This window comes from Camellia sinensis, chromosome 10 (genome assembly GCF_055761805.1).
Source record: "Camellia sinensis isolate YWXY chromosome 10, ASM5576180v1, whole genome shotgun sequence".
NCBI classification, from domain to species: Eukaryota; Viridiplantae; Streptophyta; class Magnoliopsida; order Ericales; family Theaceae; genus Camellia; species Camellia sinensis.
In genome coordinates, this window is record NC_138970.1 from 44,325,933 (window position 1) to 44,333,608 (window position 7,676).

Genomic DNA, 7,676 nt, shown 5'->3' on the forward strand with positions numbered 1-7,676 from the left:
GACTCAAATATAGGTGCACGACCTAAGCACAACGAGACACGCTCGGGAAAGACTAAAAACAAAAGACGAGACCGTCAAATCAAAGAGACACGACACACAGACGCGTAAACGAAGATGGGGGACCTCGGACCACGAGGAGCCAGTTCAAACTGGGTATTGTTTCCCACTCTGTCTGATTTGTGATTCTCACATCACTCGACTCTCAAGCTCAGATTTTCTCTCAAAAACCTTTTCTTCACTTTTCTCTCAACTTACGCCTCTCTATTCTTCATTCTCTCATTTTTCATCCCTCCCCGGGGTGATTGATGAATGAACAGGAAGTTGTAGGTTCATGCCCAATGCCGTTAGCTCACGGCTATTTCTTCTGACGGGTAGAGCGCCCTTCTGGCAAGTACGTCGATGACGGGGGAAAGACAGAACGCCTGGCTCAACTGTGCCCCTAGTTCATCATTTTAACCATTCTTTTCGTTTTGGTTTTCTTCTAAAACAAGTTTGATCAAAATGAGAGTCGGATTAACGTACTTGTTCGATTTTTTGATTTGAAAAGCATGCAAGTCAGGCTGCAAGCACTGAAAATTTTCCTTTTTGGGTCCAAGACAATGGTCCAGTTTTGGAAAATGGGATAGTTTTCGAGAAAATAGTCAACCTCAGTAAAAATTTTCAAAAACTATTTTTCAAACAGTTGATGCTCAACAAGCATGGAACTTACTCTTCGAGATGCGCAACCTCGGATCGGAGGCAATGGAAAATTGCCCCTGGTTTGAAGGGAGTGGGAGGCAACGGAAAGTTGCCCCTGGTTTGAATGGCGTCTCACGCCGGCTCGCGGCAACGGAAAGTTGCCCCTTGTTTGGGTGGTGCCGCAGCAGTCTGCAAACAGTCTTCATTGGCGGTGGTCGAACTCTTGGACATAGCGATGACGAAGACGGTCACAACACATATATGGACACAATCACCTTGAAGGGTGTTGGCCACTGGACTTTGAGATGAAATCAAAACCATTGCATGGACTGAGACGCTATGAAAGCGTTGGGGGCTGGACTTCATGATGAAGTTGCCTACGTATCCCAAACATGGGAATCAAGCCTTACGTAGTTCCGGTTAAGGTACACTCGGGTATTTTAACCTTCACTTTGTTTGGCTCTCACTTTTGCCAAGGTGCCCGATGCGGGTTTTCGACCTTGCGAGCTTCTTTTCATTTTCTATTTCTTCTTTTTCGTTCCTTTTTCTTTTTTTCTGCTTTTTTTTTCTTTTTTTTATTTTTTTTTATTTTTTTTTTCTTGCTCTAACTTTTGCCTGGGCCGCCCTTCCGGGTTTTCGGCCCAGCGAGCCTCTCAAAGGGTAAAAGTGTAACAAGTCCATGCCAAATGGTTTTTGAAATTGAAGCCTCTCTGTGTCTAGGAGAACGGCTGTTGCACTGATTTGCAGAAGAATCCATCACGGTTGCTCCACGAGCTTCTTTCGGCGAGATCCACTCCTTCTGATTTGGCTTTTGGTGCCTCTTGCTCGAGGGCTACTTCAAAACTGGCTACACGGGCCTTTCATGGCGTTTGTCCGTTGAACTTTCTGGACGTTCTGAACGGGTTCAAAGTCGGAAAACAAATAGGTTGAATCTTGAGGCTGAGAGCGATCCTAGGCTGCGCGACCTCAAGAGGGATTCCACACAAGTCTTCACAGGGCCGCATAAAACATTTGCTTTTGAAAGTTTTTAAGAAAGCGACAAATCGCTCGCGCCGAAGATAGTGTGGAACCAATCTGGATCAGGCCAGGATCCTTCTCAGTACTCACGCCGACAAGCATGATCTCACTCATTAAAAGGCTTAGCACGCCTCTCTTTCTCTCAAAATGATCAAAATTTTGCAAAACCCGAGGAATTCCTTCCTCTTCGTTTTTATCACCGCAGTGTTCAAAAAAGTTTATTTTTTGGAAAACTTAGGTTAATGCAATGAGTTTGGCACACAGGGGAGCAGGCAAGATGTACTGTCAGCCCGATCAAATTCTCTGGCATTTATGCTGAAAGCAAGCATGAAGTTTGAGATAGCAACAGCTGTTTCAATCGGCTTTGTTGGTGCAACTGGCTCCTTGGTAGAAACAGACTCAAAACAAAAACAGATAATAACAAAATGGCGTTCGGGACAACGACCCCAGAATCACCTGGTATTATATACAACGGGGACTGACTCGATACAACCAGACAGACCCTTAAGCAAAAAAGACTGACTCAAGACAAAGAGACAGACTCAAAACAAAAGACTGACTCGATATCCAAGCCAGGATTTACAAAACTCGGTTTCACCGATGCTCAAAAATGCGTGCCAGACGCTACATCCAAAACACACCAAATGTCGCCCGCAGGCGGTCCACTTCACATACTCGCGGTATCTGAGCCCTCGAAATCCAACAAATGGGTGGTGACGGACTTGGCCGGGGTGGGTGGAAGGATAACCTTATTGTCGATCAAATCCTGCACTTCATGACGAAGGCGGGAACATCCATCGGTACTGTGACCGGACTGTTGGTGGTACGCGCAGTACAAGGTAGCATCATGAGTGGCGGGGAAATTCTTCGGGAGTGGCCGGGGCTCCAAAGGTTTAAGATGCCCATTCTTCGCCAATATTAGCAATGCCCTAGACAAAGGCATGTGGAGGTCGTGAAAGACCCTGCGCCCTCGGGGCAGGTACTTTGAGGTTTGAGGATTCTTGCCAGATGCGCTAGCGAAGGGGTCGGCCGGCGCTGCCTTGGCTTTTTGAACCTTTCCCGGTGCAGGGTTGGGAACTACAAGCATTGTCTGGGCATGACGGGGCCCATCCCGATTTTCTACTTGGCTTGAACTGCCTTTGATTGGAGTGGGGAAAGCATCATCCACAGCTTTGATCACGATTGCGGATGTTTGTTGCTTGTTCATCCCTCTGACTTTCAGAGCCTCGACTGCCCACAGCAGTTGTTCAATAGGATCGGCATCCACCTTTGCCTTGTCTTTTCCTCTGGCCTCAGCCTGATCAAGGGTCTGGGTCGGTGCTGGCATGTCGCGGCTGTAGCTGGAAGCCACCTCTGGCTGGCTAAGCTCTATCACAATCCGCCCCAGTAGCGGAGGCTCCTGTGGTATGAAATTCCCGGCATACGGCGCCGCTGGCGGTGAAGCCGACATTCCATAGGCTAGATCGGCCACGGACCTCTGGAGGTCCCCTATCATTCCCATCAATTCAAAGGTGGTGGGCTCACGAGCCTGATATAACTGGGGAGCCCAAACCGGGTGCACAACGGGCGACCTGGGTGGGTGTGACATACTGATGCTGGCCTCACTCTGCGGAGCGGTCCCTTGCTCCAACGCAGCCGTCATAACCACAACTTCTTCTGAATTTTGTGCTGCCATAAATCCTGCCTCAGCAAGGGGAGACACTGGCTATTCTGTATCAACTCTGCCACTCTCTGAACTGAAAGGAAAAACAGGCAGCATTTCAGTCCAAACTGATCGAATACGGGCGTAGCCAAACAACTGTACCCTATTGCTGATCACTGTTCCCAAATTTCTGTTCCCAAAATACTGAATCTGATACCCGCGGATAACAGATTCCTGATAACTGATTCTCAACAATACTGATTCTGGTGCCCTCGGCCCCGATACTCAAATTCGCAAACTGGTATATGCGTCCCTGTAGAGATACACTCTAAAAGCACATAGCAAGTAAGAGAGAGCCAAAACACCCCTATGTTGGGGTAGGGTTTCCCTGTCCTATTTCATCAGGAGCTAGGGTTTCACTACGCACACAGCGGTTTTCAAACAACCTAACATCGGGTAAGCAACCTGTCCTATTCTTGGAATGGTCACTATGGATCCGAACATGTACTAGGTCGAATGGTCAGAAAGGGTGCCCCGGTAAACCGGGGTTTGTGTTCCCATGCTGTTAGAGCCCATAGCCGATCAGCCTTATGGACATGTCTTGACAAGACAAGCCTCCGGCAAACCGTTCAGGAATGGCAGATGGCAAACACTGTGTTCCTAGGCGCACCAATGCACATGTAATGCAAAGAAACACATAAGCGAAATCAAAACAGGATATCATGAGTTCGAGTCAAGCTCTCTAAAAATCCCCAGCAGAGTCGCCAGAAACTGTAGACGCGCCCGCGTGGGGGCCTCACGCTACAGTTCGGACTCGATTTTTGTCACGGTTCTTAATCTGAACCAAAGAGTCCAAATCTGGCAAATCGTTTTGAGAAACAGATTTTTGAAAAAGTAGTGCCAAACATGGACTGCTTTGCCAGATATAGAGTCGCCACCTAAATATTTTTTTAAAAAATGGGGAAATTTAGGAAACCCTGACTCGGTGCCGAAGGCCACATGTCCGTCATCACCGGAGTTGTCTCGGCTCGGGAGCTTGGGTACGATCGGGGAAGGTCAGCTATGAGCACCCCCTTTCGCCCGGTCCGAAGACCGGCCTCTACTAACCGTGATATCCGTTTTTGAAAACTTTATGTGTTCTTAAACCAATTATTAGCCTAGAATTACTATGTTATGTGCGCAGCAAACAAGTATAGACTAGATTGCCTAATTTGGAAAGAAACATTGCATATCCGTTTGTTTTAAAAATGTTTTGAAATTTGCTACTCGCAAGTAGGCTAAAAATACGGATTTCAACGAGTTTTTCCAACTCAAACAATCCAACCTTCACCCACAGGCATCCAAGCAGTTTACAACACATAAGCATCTAGCCACATGTTAAGCATGCTGACATGGCAACATTCACACTCATGCGATATGCTAAAGCGGAAATACTTACATCGTACTCCGTGCCAAAACAAAGAACTCGTTAGCAAACATGCATGATCCAAGTCCATGTTAAGTGCCTAATGCATCGCATACAAAGTGTTGCTAGAATAGGCTCGGCTATCCTAAACATGGCATGTGAGAATGCACAACTATCACATATTCAGTTTAGAATTTGAAGTACAAATGCAGTTAGCGTGATGTACCGAGCCTAATACATGTAGCACAAATGCATGGATGCACGCATGCATAGCATAAGGTATGCTAATTTAAACGTGCCCTAATCTACCATCGTAAGCAGGTAAATAAAAGGGAAGAAAGAAGTGAGGTTGGAAGACATACACACCACCCACACACACTTATTACAGATTTGCCCTCGCTCGGAGGGACCAAATAAATATTACAGATTAATTAACTACGCAAGCTAATTAATAATTACAAATTAATTAATTAATTAACAAATTAACTAAACTAAAGAAATACAGTAAACCGCCTCGGGGCGAGGGCTAGATGCAACACATGCTCGGGACTGGCTCGGAATCGCACTGTCATGCATAGTTTGCCTCTGTTTTCCCTGCTTTGCTCCTCTGAAAACTGCCAAAGTCTCAGGGATGCCTCTCAGGACACTGGGGGATATCATCGACTGAGCAGAATTTCCACCGGCAGTAGCATTTAGTCACCGGCACAAAATAGATCCACCGGCCATCGATTGACTGCCGGTCGACACTAAATACTGCCGGCCGGCAATAAATTCCTGCAGAACCTGCAACTCACAGCAGCAGAGGGCAAAATCTTGCATGGCAATGCAATTCAAGCAATTTATGCACCCATCACATTCCTTATCATGTTAATGACTCAAAGGAGGATGTGCCCCAATTCTCGGACCACCAATCACGCATTTCCATGCATGATGGCCCAAAGAATCAAGTGTGCAACTTCAATTTCAAAATGCATGCAAACCAAATAAACACACAAGGAGGCCTAACCTCTATCATACTCATCTCAAGAGGCAAGGTGATGCATGCAAGATGCAATGCAACTTAGGCATACGAGCTAAACATGCAACATGCCGATACAAGCAAACATGCAAGGTGAGCATGCAAATAAGCAAAAGATGGTCTTAAACATGAATTAGGCAGCTCTAGTTAGGCCCAAAACAGTAGCCAATAATGCCCAAAATGGATGCTAAACACACATGCACACATACACATGTTATGGTCCAAACCTTAGGCACAAATTGAACAACCCTCAAACACATTTGAAAGGGGGAATCATGGACTAATTAGCATGCAACATGAGCATTGAAAGTCATGTTAGGATGGTGCCAAACCAAGCAACAAGATAAGCTAACATTCACATGCAAAATGATCCAAATGTTCAAAGCAAGCCAATGAGGCATTGAACTACACTGAGTAAGACCAAACATGGCATGAAATCATTGACCCAAAACAGAGTTTTAGGGCATTAATACAAGGCCTAAGGACCACTTAGATGACATCTAAATGACCCAAAAACAAAAGCATGCACAAACACCAAAACATGGAGCATTGCTACACAAGCTTCCAAAGCATTAAAGAGGCATGCAAGGCAATCAAACAAGCATGGAAATGGGACTGAAATAACATGTGGGGGGACCCCAAATCACCAAATCGATGCAAAGATGTCATGCTACACATGCACATACTCAAGGCCAACAAGCCCAAATACAAAGGAGCTATATCAAGCATGCCAAAATCAACCCAAACAACCTAGGACAGACCTAGAACATGGCAAAACATGCGCAAAATCTTCACAAGACTAAGCCTAAAACATGCTCCAACAAAGGCTAACAACCTAAGACATGTTAAGGCATAACAAGGCATTACAAGGCAACTATGCTAAGCATGCATGGAGTACCAACACCAATTTAAAATCATGTTATATTATGGATATATAAGCATGAAAAACAGCCCAAACATGCTCAACACACACTCAAGCATAATGCTCTCTCAAGAGGCCAAAATATGCCCTTTTCAAGGACAACAAGGAGAGGGGGTGGCCCTCCCCTTCTTGGGACTTCAAGGCATCATCTTCACCACTGAAATCCCTCAAGATTTCAGTGGTGAAGAGACCCCAACACCAAAATCCCGGAGCTAGCACAAAATGTCCCAAAATGAGGCCTTTCAAGGCCTAAGGGGGATCAACCACCCTCAAACAACAAAACACTCTTAATAAACAATAAAGAGGGCCTAAAAACAGAACTTTTTTGTATTATACAATAAGCACAAAAATAGCTCTAAGATAGGTAGAAAATCAATGCAAAAATGGGGAAAAAGGAGACTAGGTTCTCACCCTTGAAGACCCCTTCGCAAATGGTGCTCCAATGGCCTCCTTTAGCTTGAATCCAATGCCAAAACTTCAAAATCAGTCCCTTAGAACCTCAGTTCCAAGAGGAAGGTGAAACACTAGGTGTTTGTGTGCAATAGTAAGACACAAAACACCTAGTGCACAAAATGAGAGGGAAAGAGAGATAGAAAATGTATCTAACTCAAACCCTAGAACCAGAGCTCAACAATGGCTATTTTTGCTCTCAAAATATCTAAACTCCCTAACCTAAGTCCTCTCTTTTCGCTTCAAGAGAGAGCCTCTCTCTATATGTCTTGTAAAGCTTACAAGACAAGCTTTACAAGAGGGAGATCCCTCCATACACGTGTATGGAGGGATGCAAAAGCAAGACAGCTGTCTAAAAATATCTGCAAAAGCAGATGAACAGCAATCGGCCGGCCAAAAATGCCATCTTGGCCAAAAAGAGTGCCGGCCGGCACTAAATAGTGCTGACAGGCAACAAATAGTGCCGGCCGACAATAAACATTGCCGGTGGCAGCAAACACCAGCCGGTGGCCTCTAGCCACTACCGGTGGTGGGTGGGGATGGT